This window comes from Ictidomys tridecemlineatus, chromosome 3 (genome assembly GCF_052094955.1).
Source record: "Ictidomys tridecemlineatus isolate mIctTri1 chromosome 3, mIctTri1.hap1, whole genome shotgun sequence".
Classification (NCBI taxonomy): Eukaryota; Metazoa; Chordata; class Mammalia; order Rodentia; family Sciuridae; genus Ictidomys; species Ictidomys tridecemlineatus.
This window is the reverse complement of record NC_135479.1, coordinates 152083115-152096281: the sequence shown is the minus strand read 5'-3', so window position 1 is coordinate 152096281 and position 13167 is coordinate 152083115. Positions and strand designations below refer to the sequence as shown.

Genomic DNA, 13167 nt, shown 5'->3' with positions numbered 1-13167 from the left:
AAATTTCTCTTCTAATAACATTGAAGGAAGAGATATATAAAATGCAAGGAAAGTGAGAAAAGAAAGAACAAGATGAACTCTAAAAGAATAAAGTATTTTACAAGATATAAATAAAAGCAGTTTCATGGGGAAGGTCACGAGTGGTGACACCAGAGACTAACATAGATCTGAAACAATACCAGTGATAATTGAAAACATTTCTTTCTGAGACATTTCAAATGCAGAGGAACTCTTCTCTCCTCAGGAAACTTCACAGTGTTTTGCTGATGACAAACTGGTGAAATAAAAATAAAGACACATTGAAATGGAATTTTTACAATTGTGATTCTTAAACATAAAGCACTGCTATGGAAAAAAAAAAAAAAAAACAGGATAGACTCTTACACCCAAGCTTATTTTAGCACTATTTTGCAAACAATTGAGAGAACTTAGCAATCAATGCAGTTAAAATCAGCTGAAAATATATACTCTCTGAATTAATAACATTGAAATACTCAAGAAGATAATTTCAGCTTTTTTACAGTTTTTCACTTAGAATAACCCGAGTAGTGTTACTTATTACCTTGTTCATCAGATTTTGGAAATTATAATGAGATTTTTAAAAGATGTATGTCTTGGAGATGATGGTAATTTTGAAGCTAAAAAAATATGGAGTACAGAAAAGACAACATATAATATTATTGGGTAAGAAAAGCTCTGAAAAACCTTAAAACAACCAAATACAAGAGCATCATGGAATGAGAGTAGAAACTATCCACATGGCTTACATCCACTTTTCTATTCACTGTCATCAACACAAGATTTCCATTCTAGGTTGCTCTTGCCCTGAAAGATAAAAATTGGTAAAACCACTATGGAAGTAGTATGGAGATTCCCCAGAAAACTTGGAATGGAAGCACCATTTGACCCAGCTATCCCACTCCTCGTTTATACCCAAAAGACTTAAAATCAGCATACTACAGTCATGCAGCCATGTCAATGTTTATAGCAGCTCAATTCACAATAGCTGAACTATGGAATCAACCTAGGTGTCCTTCAATAGATGAGTGGATAAAGAAAATGTGATATATATATGTATGTATGTATATATATATATATACATATATATATATATATATATATATATATATATATATATATATATATTTTCAATAGGTACTACTCAGATTTAAAGAAGAATGAAATTATGGCATTTGCCAGTAAATGGATGTAGCTGGAGAATATTATACTAAGCAAAATAAGCCAATCCCCAAAAACCAAAGGCCAAGTGTTTTCTCTAATATGCGGATAGTAATTTGCAATAAGGTGGGGGTACTACAGAAGAATAGTGCTACCTTAGATTAGGTAGAGGGAAGTGAAGGGAAGGGTGGGGAGGGGATATGGGGATAGAAATGATAGTAGAACAAAACAGACATTATCACTTTATGTATATATGTGATTGCATGACCAATATGATTCTACAACATGTACACTCAGAAAAATGAGAAATTATATCTAATCTATGTATGATATATCAAAGTGCATAAATACATTCTACTGTCATGTATATATAATTAAAACAAATAAAAAATTTTAAAAAAGGTTTTAAATAACTTGATTGTTCACTTGGAAGTTCCTGAAAGACCCATTAACTCTGCTAGAAACTGTCAAAGACAGTTACTACCCAAGACCTTCAGAACTCTTCACTTCTAAATACCTGCCTTGCTGTGTTTACTGATAAAAGAGAAGTTCTGAAATGTCCTAAATTAAATTACAAAGATCAGAGAATGGAGGGGAGGAGAGATAAAAGAAGTGAATCAGTTAACAGCTATGAGACAACCCTCCCCCTCCCCCAAATCCCACACTTTTTAATGCATTTTAAAACCTCAGCTCAAATCCCAGGAGGTTAGAACAGGAGGCATTATCACATCCTTCTTACAACCCTAGTCAATCCAGAGATCAAGCATTTCTCCTTATGTACTGTTTTTTACCTATTTTCCTGACTTCATGTTATCTTGCCCTCTTACCTATAACCAGTGAAGGCTCAATGGAAACAAGTTATGCTTTCTTTCTCCAAATTTTCATTATACAAAATGCTCTTGGCTTATAGGTCTGGCAGACATATTTTTAACTGCTATTCTACCTTGTAGCTGATAGCTGTGGGATCTTGTCCCAGGACCAGACAGAAAAGTTCAGGCTAGCATCTATGATGGCTCAGTAGAGCCTTTTATCTCAGAGATCCTTCAGAGATTTGGGTTAACACCAAAAATCTTGAGATAAACCTTACCTAATTCTAACTAATCCCCAATATTGAAAATCTGCTTAAATCACAATTTCAAATTTCAATAATTATCTCAATTTTTATCTTTCCCTTTCTGCAATAGTAGCCCATTTTATGCCATTTTATGCTTTGAATACAGTGCTTGCTTTGAATATAGCACTTGCTGCTCAGCCACTGTAACTTATTTTTAAAGGGACATGTTTCTTTCTCTTCTTCTCCTCCTCCTCTTCCTCCCTAATCTCTCCCCCTCCCTAATCTCAGGGGAGATAGGATTACCTTTCTTCCCAGTCATAAGCAGAGTTATCTGTCCTTGAGTATACACACACCACAGAACAAAGTAATTCAGACTTGAGGTTGATGCCAGAAGATCTCAGAAATGATTATCTCCCAAATTACCAAGTGAATTACAACTCTGGACAGACAACACACATAATGTACCCTTTGAATCACCTCTTCAAAAGCCTCCTATTCCCCTTGATGGCAGAATAACAGCCTATGGTACAGAAGTCCACTGTGCATCTCCTTTGCTAGCAAAGCAATAAAACTTCTTTTTCCTTTTTTTTCAAAACAGTGTCCTTGTTATTGGATTGGCATCAGGGACAAGGATTGAACTTTCAGTAACATTCTGAGATGATACTAAGGCTGTTGAAAGACAATGTTTCCCCGTACCACAGTAAGCTTTGTCATATTCATAGTTTTAGGGTAATATTTTGAATATTTCTGGAACTAATTTTTTACAATCTTGGAGATGTAAACAAAATGTTGGTTCTTTAACACTTAGTTTTGACCCAGGCACAGTTCTTTGTGGATCCTGAAGCCTCCACCCAGGGCTCCCTGACTTCACGGTGGGGTAAGTCTTGCATTGGGTTGACTTTTGGTTTTGTATGGGTGAGGGAAATTTCCCCTATGTCCTCTGAAGTTTTACTGAAATGAACAATAAGCAGATTAAAAAGAAAAAAAGGTATACTGTTAATATTCATGAGAGTATCACAGTAAGGTGACCTAATAACTCAGTGAGATTCAGAAACATTTCCTGTTCTTCATAGGAGAAAGGAAAATGGGAGGAATATAGGTAAATTTTGAGAAGCATTAAATCACTTTAAAAGGGAATGAATGGCCCTAAAGACTAGACAATGATCTGTAAATTATTATCTTTGGGTGTCAAGTGGGGCCCAAGAAAAGACAATATCTTGTGACAAAGTCTGTCTGGACATGGTGACAAAGTCTGTCTGAGCATGGTGACATTCCTTAGTTGTCCTTCCTGCATAAATCTAATCTCCCTTGTTAATGGAATATCAGGGAGAGGATCTAAGGCAATTGTGTTCCTCTTTGGTGGGTCTAATCTTTAAGTGGATAAAGGAACATCAGAGAAAAGTCTCTTCCAGCAGGTGCTGATCTTCAAGGGTCTTTAACATTCATATACCAGGTCACCATATTTGGGGATAACAGTGCCTGGATTCCATCAGGTTTTATATTAAAATCCTCAAATGCTGCATTTATCTTTTTTTCTTCTTGGAATAAAGAACACTTTTCAGGACTCTTTTTCTGATTATCTGATAATATTTGGAAAAAATGGTATTGTTATTGGAAGTCTACCTTATTACTAATAAGATTGCTATTTGCCTCTGTTTAAATTTTATTCTTCTCTTTTTCCTAAAACATTCAGAGGTAATTATACCATTCCCTTTACTGAAGAAGCCCAGGCCACTAGTGCTTGTATTCACATAGGAAATATGGTAGAGCAAAAGACTGCCAAAACAAGGAGTTGATGAAGATATAATTGTATTGAACACATCATTTATTCCATATTACTTCTGCCTCTCTGGGCAAACTATTTACTTCCCATGCTGTCCTAGAGGTAAAAACTTTAAATCCTGGGGCTGGGATAGTGGCTCAGGGGTAGAGCATTTGTCTAGCACGTTCAAGGACCTGGGTTTGATCCTTAGCACCACATAAAAAATAAATAAATAAAATAAAGGTATTGTGTCTAGCTACAATTGAAAAATAAATATTAAAAAAAAAAGAATTTAAAAAAATACTTTAAATCCTTTCCTGAAGGGATGACTGTGAATGGTGAACAATAGTTGCTGGGTATTTTAGTCAAATTTTGTATCACTGGGCTGGGGATGTGGCTCAAGCGGTAGCGCACTCGCCTGGTATGCAAGCAGCCCAGGTTCGATCCTCAGCACCACATACCAACAAAAAGATGTTGTGTCCGCCGAGAACTAAAAAATAAATATTAAAAATTCTCTCTCTCTCTCTCTCTCTCTCTCTCTCTCTCTCTCTCTCTCTCTCTCTCTCTCTCACTCTCTCTTTAAAAAAAAAATTTGTATCACTGAAAACTTAAAGGAGGAAAAATTATTTAGGGGTTATAGTTTCAGTTTCTTGATGGTCAGCTTCATTGTTCTGGGCCCAAGTGAGGCAGCATACCCTGGGGGAAGGATCAGTGAAGGAAAGCTGCTCAGCTCTGGGCAGGCTCAGAAAGCAGATAGAAAGGGAGGGGAAAGAACCTCTGGGAAGATGCACCCTTCCAGAAAACACCCTCAGTGACCCACCTTCTCCAGCCACACCCCACCTGCCTACAGTTACCACCCAATCCATTCAGTTAGGTGAACTGAGTAGGTTACAGTTTTCATGATTCAAACATTTCACCTCAGTGTATTTCTGAAGAACCAGCAGCTTTTTGGAGACTGTAAGACCCTTGCTTAACATCTGGATGGCCATATTAAGTGACAGCTGCCATTTGAGAAAAATTTCCCTTTCTCACCCAAGGGCGTTTCTGAGAAAGGCTCACCACTCCCTCATACCAACCCAACCCTTCACTACTCACATTAGGATCTGTACAGCTCTAATTCCTGAGCCTACCCCATAAAAGTCAGGAACCCAAGCCTGTATTGCCTCTCTCCGTCTATGGAGAGATGGCCTTTATTTGTCAGCTCTGACAAATAAACTCTTGTGTGTATCTCTCTTGCTTGCCCATCTCTTGGTTCCTCGCTTTCATTTCAGAGACACTTTGTATCAAAACTCCAACACTGAGTATGATACAAGGGAGTCTTAGTGTCTTATTCTGCTTGGATTGCCAAACTGCCAAGGTCTCAGCTTGGCACCAGAATCAGGAGGCACCACAGCTTTGTATGTTCAAACAGCAATTCTTTATTCCTGCTCTCACACCGCCTCCACACAGGTCCAGGGGCAACCGCGTTCTGCTGTCCCCCGCACAATTCACCTACTCCACGAGGCTATCTCCAAATCCCATTTCAATCTCACGAGAACTCAACGGGAACAAGCAGCAGGAACACCCTAATCCCAGCAATAATCTTCAACTTCCAACTTCCCTAAAACCTATTATCTTAAACTGGCAACGCCTTAATCTCAAGGAGCCGGTTACTTCCTCAAACCTGATCAGCTCTAAACCCGGATCCGCCTTGGTCCTTGAGCAAGGTCACCTTATTAAAGCATGCATGCAATGTCCCATCGAATGTCCTCTAAGCAGCATGGGGTACGCTTGGCAAGGAAATTTCAATGCGTCATTCCTACTTGGTAATGGCCCTCAGCACCAAACCAAAGACTGGATGGCTTAAACACCCCTGTAGCTTATTTCTCATAGTTTTGGACTATGGGTAATCTCAGATTGGGATGTCAGCATGATTGAGCTCCAGTGAAGGCCCCAATCTTGGCATGCAGAGGGCTACTTTCTTCTTTCTGAATCCTCAGATGGTGAGAATGAGGAGAAGGAAGCTCCCTGATCTTTCATTATAAGGCTACTAATATCACCATGAAGACTTTACCCTCATGGCTTTATCTAAAGGAGGTAAGAGAGAATGAAGAATAAGATGTAGGACTTAGTGAAGCCTCGGGGATTCTGGACTATTGGGAAATATTCATTTAGATAATAGGAGATTTGTCTGTTTACAACTTCATTTAAGATTTTAGGCATTTATTAAGGAAATATTTCCAAATTGTATTGTACATTTTGTTACCTTCTTAATTAGAGAAGCTTGAACATTATTTAACCTTTTCTTAATGACTCAAGGTCATCATTATGCACATCAATGATTACTCTGTAAAGCAATAGTGCCCTTAAGGGCCACCAGGCTTACCAGGCTTGTTCATTTCTATATTACTCTTCCTTGATTTTTGCTTTTGTATTCACACTTAATTGTCTTTTTTATATTGCAGGCATTAAACACATACTTTTCCACTACTGTCAAAGTATAGTGTATCCAATTTAAGTGGGTTGTCTCCTTAATAAAAATATGTTACTTGGAGTCTATATGTGGTCTTAGAAACTATAAAGAATTGTACATAATCTGAGAGTGATTAGGTTTGGATCAGAGAGGTCAAATAAATGAGTGCTCTAGCTCACTGAATTTAGAGACACTCACTTTTACTGTTCTTTTGTTCCTGCACATACAAACTCTGCTCATATTCCAGGTGAAAAAAAAAAAACTTGGTACTGTGTTCTTGATAAGTGAGATGCTATTGAAAGAGGGAAACCAGTGACAAATTACACCATGATTTTCAGTTAATTAACAATGTCATGGTTATCCTCAAAAGCTGAACACCATCTTTTATGCACCATTTTGAGTAAGAGCCCAGTATCCCTTTGCTTGAACTGTTAGTGTATGTTTTCATTTTAGTTTGTGATTTTTTTCTTATTTTAAAGAAGATAAAAATAAGAGTAGGGAATGCATTAAATTAATGCTAAATTAGCATTATCATTAATACTTCACTAATTATGCCTTCTTTCTTTGAAATAATTTGTTTACAGAGTATTTTCCCAGGTATGCTCTCCTTGATTCTCACCAGGCCTTCTGCAACAGAACCACCCACAACCTGGCATTCACTCAGGGCCATTTATTTCCCCAGAGGCAGTAGAAGTTCTCTCTTAAATCCAAAGTCTCTGAGATCCTTTCTGCATATCAATGAGAAAGTGATAGCAGTTGTAGCAACTGTCCCACTCAGATGTAACAGATATGCTAATTTAAAAATTTGCCAGTTTAATAATTGCTAAAAAAAGAGCACACATCTTAAAAGTCTCCATCAAAGATAAATAACAAAATGAAACAAAAATTACTGTGTATGGTTCTTTAGAAGCCTCTAGAAAGTTCTTAATGAATGGATAACTATCGCCCAACATCCTAACTGCATTCTTCAGATAATCCTTGCTCAAAGATAATAAGTAGCAAGGAAGGAGTGTTCATGAAAAGGAAATCTGCATTTACTTTGGTGTGTCTTTCATTTCAACCTCTGAAACTTCACTTCTGTAATGCAGTACATCATTTTACCTCACGAACACCATCTCTTTTATGAAGGATTATCTTTTTTCTTTTTAAAATCAGTACAAGATGGAACACTAAGTTAGCTTGCTATGCTCAAAATCCTTCTTTTTTGAAGTGGTTATATACAGTGGATGCATTTCTTGACCTCTTACTAAGAGTCAGAAATTGTTCTAGGTCCTTAGCAGTAAACCAGAGGTAAAGACTGGAGGCTGGAAAGGCTAACAGATCTCTTGATCTGTAATAGTTTAGGTACACTTTTCAAGATATAAAACCTTGGAATTAGAGAAAACAACAGAAGCAAGAAGACCATCTCACCCTTCACCCTGATCTTCTTTCCTGAAGAAGACTAAGAAACATAGGAAGAATTTTCTGAACTCTTCCTGAAGCAGGATATAAAATCCTCATGTTAGGTTTCTTCCCTCCACATGGAAGAAAGGAGCCTGAGATAGAGGCCTTAAAAACAGGTCTTGTTAAGTGTCCCTCTGTTTATTATAATTAGATCATCCCCCTTTTTCTAGTAATATTTCTCCACAATATCAGTCTTCATTAACCCTGGCATAAAAAATAAACAGTTTTATCCATTTCTTCAGGTTTCTATTTCCTTATGAAGGTTCCTAAGTTAAAAAAATATTAAATAAATTTGTATGCTTTTCTCTTGTTAATCTGTCTTTTGTTATAGAGGCTCCAGTCATAAATATAGGATAGGTAAGAAACTGTTCTTTCTCTTCCTTCACTCCTGCATGCTATTGATTAGTTTATAGATATCTTCCAACATGTGGTAATAAAAAGAATCAAGAACCACCAGACTCAAAATAGTATTTTTTCACCAATATCATGTTTGTATGGAAAAGTCTGATAGATGGTAGAGTGAGATTTTACCAGGATTCAATTTTTATGGGTATCAGTGTTTATTATTATTCCTTCTGGATTTGCATTAGTGATGATTTAATATGGTCTAAATGTGGGCTTTGAGATGGTGCTGTTTGTGATGGAAGGATCATTAGAGTAAACAGTACAAGGTGAAGCTCCACATTTGAAGACTGTGATTTTGGACAAAGACCACATGCTTTGGGATCCTATAGGTTCTATCTGCATCCAGGCTATCTCCAAATTTCTTAAACCTGCTTAATCTTGATTTCCTTATCTGAAAAATAGGCATTAAATAAGATTTATTTATACAAATGACTCTAGTACTTTTTTTAATATTTTTTTTTAGTTGTGGTTGGACACAATACCTTTATTTATCTATTTATCTATTTATTTTCATGTGGTGCTGAGGAGTGAACCCAGGGCCTTGCATGTACAAGGCAAGTGCTCTACAGCTGAGCCACAACCCTAGCCCCTGACTAGTACTTTTTTAGGGTAAAATAAATATTAGCATGTGAATGTGTGTGAAATTTCAAATTCTTGGGCATTAAGGGATCATCTATATACTATACTGTCTACTTTCCTTCCAGTGTTATTAGTCTGACACTCTGGTAGTCCAGTCTATTACTTACATGTAGGAGTCATCTGTTTTATAAATCATGTAGTAAGGAGTACAATCTCAGAATTGATTTGTACCTTGGAAATCTATGTAAATTTGTTCTTTTGTGGTTGAGTAAAGATTATAGGTACAGTATATACTGATTATAATTTTATTTGTTTTGGTTATGATAAAATTCTGTTCTAAAATTATTCTCCTGTGTCTGTTCCTTCTAGCCAGAATGTACATAAAAGTAGTACAAATAAATTCAGTTATCTTAGTGAGGATGTTAAAATACATATTATGGTTTATCATTGTTAAGTTGAAGTCATGTGATTTAGAATACAGAAAAGACAAATGTAACTAACAGTATGATTGGACTACTTAAATTTTAAAATGGTTGTAAATAATGAATGAACATATTATACTTAAGCTTAAGCCAAGAGGGCACTCAGTAATTTAAGGCATCAATACCCTAACAGTGTTTACTAGGAATAAAAAGATTCTCTTATTCTCTTGCTTCAAAATGCAATTCATAAAAAAAATCAAATGATGCCTTTTTGAGTGTTTGAAGCTCTTGTTAAATATTGTAGAGTTTGGTGCATAACTATTTTGAAGCAAACACAGGGTTGAAGAAGACAGGGAATGAACTGGAATATCACTCAAGAGGCAAACTTGCATCAGGTATTTAGAGTAGCATGAGGAGATAGAGACAGAAGGAAAGATGTAAATTTTTTTGTCTCTCCCTTTTCCTAGTTGGTTATTTCTTAGTAGGCAGAACTGGGTGTTCTCAGAGTATTAACGAGTGGGGATATGATGTTTGAGGCTAGTGCTCTGGTTCTCAAATTTTGATGCATTAGGTGGTTGAAGAAAGGGGCAATGTTGCAGTGGTTCTCTGGAGTGGGCTTGTTCAGAGGAGAAAATTGTTGAATTTTCAGAAATCTTGTTAATCAGTTTTTATATAACCATTCTTAAAAGACAAAATAATAATAACACACAATCAGACGAGTTGTCTTCAAAGGCAAAAATACTCAAAGTTCACCATTTCTTAATTATTTTACTTTATGCTATCATTTACATCTACGATATACATATGGTAGAAATGCTATGTAATAGTGTGCTCATGCACATGTCTTACCAGCTCTGTTTCCATTAGTATCATACTGGTAGCTTGAAATTGGTCATGGTAGGAATATTTACAACATGAAAATTGGCAAATGCTGAAAATCAGGGCTTTTTTGGTTTCTTTCTTTCTTTCTTTCTTTTTCTTTTTAATTTTTCTGTAGAGCTGGTTGTTAAACATTTATAAATGTGCCACTAGGTATTAGTGAGAACCACATTTTAGATTGTACCAGAATGAATTTAGAAGAAAATACTTTGTTAGAAAAAAATTTCAGGGGCTGGGGATGTGGCTCAAGCGGTAGCGCGCTCGCCTGGCATGCGTGCGGCCTGGGTTTGATCCTCAGCACCACATACCAACAAAGATGTTGTGTACGCCGAGAACTAAACAATAAATATTAAAAAATTCTCTCTCTCTTTCTCTCCTCTCTCACTCTCTCTTTAAAAAAAAATTCAAATATAAACAAAAAATGGAAAGGATTTTATTAAGAATATCCATGTATTCATTCCCCAGCTTAGATAATTATCAACATTTTATCAATCTTTCTTTCATTTTTTTCTAAAGTATTTTGAATCAAACTGAAGATAGGATATAGATTTTATCTAAAAATACTTTAACATATATCTCTAGTGCTTAGGTCCATAAAAATTATGACAATTTTATTATGCCAAATAATATTTCAGGATATTCTTTAACAGAAATCCATATTCAAATTCCATGATTGTTTCAAAGGTGTGTTTTTAGAGTTGGCTTGTTTGAATCAAGAGCCAAACATATAAACTGGTCCTTTTAATAACTGAAAGAGATTGGGAAGTTACAAGATCTGAGATGTCATTAAAGAGCAGGAAAGGCATATTTGACAGAACATAGTTCAAAGTAAGGATTAGAGAAAAATAAAACTGTTTCATGTTTATGCCCTACTGAGATGAGACTCTTCAGTAAACTGGTTATACAAAGAAAGACAAAATATGTTCTGTGCCCTAAAAAAAAAGCACACAGTCTAGGGCAATAATGATACTTAACTTTTTTGAGGTTGTGGACCCATTTGCCTACATGTGCATGCCTTCATTTACACATAGAATTTTGCATGCAATGTGAATTTAGAAATTCATAAGACTCATCCTAGAACCAATGGAACTAGAATTAAGACTTAGAATTTAGAGGGAAAGAAGGAGACATCTGAATCAAAAATTATAATCTAAAGTGATAAAGTCAAACATACCAAGTGTTACTAGAGCATAGAGCAAGAAAGTGACTGATTTTGCTTAGTATCAGGGAAAATGACATTGAAAATGGAGTTTGATGTTTTGATTAAAAGCTTGTCCATCACAGATGGTGACTAGGGCTGACATGCCAAGGTTGGGTGTGACAAGATATGGTGTGCTAAAAAGATAGTTGACCAATAGGTCAAGAGTCACATGGACTTGTATGAAGGAGTTAGGTTTTAATTTGTTCCAGTTATTGCAGGGCTTTAAACTGGAGAATGACATTATCAGATTTTTCTCATGAAAAAGTTCAGTGGAGGAATAGTGCAGGAGGGAATTACATATAGAGTTGTGATACATTGAGGTCTGGCAGCAACTATTTTAATAGTCAGCAGCTATTTTAATGATGACAGGGCCTGGATTATGGCATTATCAATGAAGTCAGAAGAAAAAAAAAGGAGATATTTTAGGAGGTATTCAGGAAATTACATGAGGGTAGGTCATATGAGCAGATGGATAGTAAAGAAAAAAGAGAAATCCAGAACAGCAAAGATTTCTAATTTTATTGGTGTGGAAGAAAGCTAATGCCAATTACTGAAATAAATAATACAGTATGCAAAGCTATGATCATGGAGAGGAGGCAGACAAAGGCCATTGGGTTTTGGAGCACATTGAGATTAATGTATCTCTAGAATATACAGGAAGGAATTCCCAGAGGTAGCCTGAAAGAAAAGTCCAACTGGAAACTGGCCCGATGCTTAGGATGCAGGCCAAGTCCAGATTGGGGTCATTTCAAGTTTGAGATTTTCTTATGGTCACAGATTGTGACTATTTTGGGGACCCAATGAACCTTTAGGGATTCTCCATGACTAAAATTTTATCCTTTAAAACTTAACCCAAGATTTTTAATTTCAAAAAATAAATCTTATTATATTCTGTCTTTATGCCCACAGGCTGATATCATCTCAAAAATACAGATCTTTCTAAATACAAATCTGATCATATCCCTTTATTGCTTAAAACTTTTAGTTTTAACCTCCCTATTGCCCCAAGCCAAAACCCAAATTTTCCTTTCCCTCTTCTATTTGTCCTTACTATTTGATTCAAACATTGATTCTTCTAGGGAACATTTCTTAACCCCTCAGAGACAGATCTCAGTGAAGTAGAAAATAATGTAATCAACTCTTTCCTTACTTTCATTTCCCTCTATGAAGTCACTTACTGCCTGCCAAGGCCAATGTCTTGGCTTGGCACCAGAATCACGAGCCACCACACACCTTTGTAGGTTCAAACAGCAATTCTTTATTCCCGCTCTCACACCGCCTCCACACAGGTCCAGGGGCAAACCCGTTCTGCCGTCTCCCGCACAATTCACCTACTCCACGAGGCTCTCTCCAAATCCCATTTTAATCTCACGAGAACTCAACGGGAACAAGCAGCAGGAACACCCTAATCCCAGCAATAATCTTCAACTTCCAAGCTCTAAACCCGGATCCGCCTTGGTCCTTGAGCAAGGTCACCTTATTAAAGCATGCATGCAATGTCCCATCGAATGTCCTCTAAGCAGCATGGGGTACGCTTGGCAAGGAAATTTCGATGCGTCATTCCTACTTGGTAATGGCCCTCAGCAACTGCCAGGGACTGGCATCACTTACTGATTTAGAAGGTGGTATTGTGAGGTGAAGGTCTAATATGTGCTAGCCAATTTTACAGAGGTTGAACCTGCAGTGATGAGGAGACTGAAATATAAGTTCCAAGTTGTCCTTGTGTCTCTGAGAGATTAAACTGCTAAACTTAGTTCTTAAGCTTGTGTAATCATGCTTCTGACTATTTTT

The 13167-nt window shown here is 36.5% G+C and overlaps 1 long non-coding RNA gene across 7 annotated transcripts in view; it reads left to right on the top strand.

The window, feature by feature from the left end:
• The first annotated feature begins 2763 nt into the window (after positions 1–2763).
• LOC120884475 (uncharacterized) overlaps positions 2764–13167 on the top strand; it is a 240074-nt gene continuing 229670 nt past the window's right edge. For all 7 annotated transcript variants that reach the window (XR_013436865.1, XR_013436869.1, XR_013436868.1 and 4 more), the window contains exons 1-2: positions 2764–2933; positions 3042–3110. This is a non-coding gene — a long non-coding RNA (uncharacterized LOC120884475). The remainder of the gene's footprint in view (positions 2934–3041; positions 3111–13167) is intronic.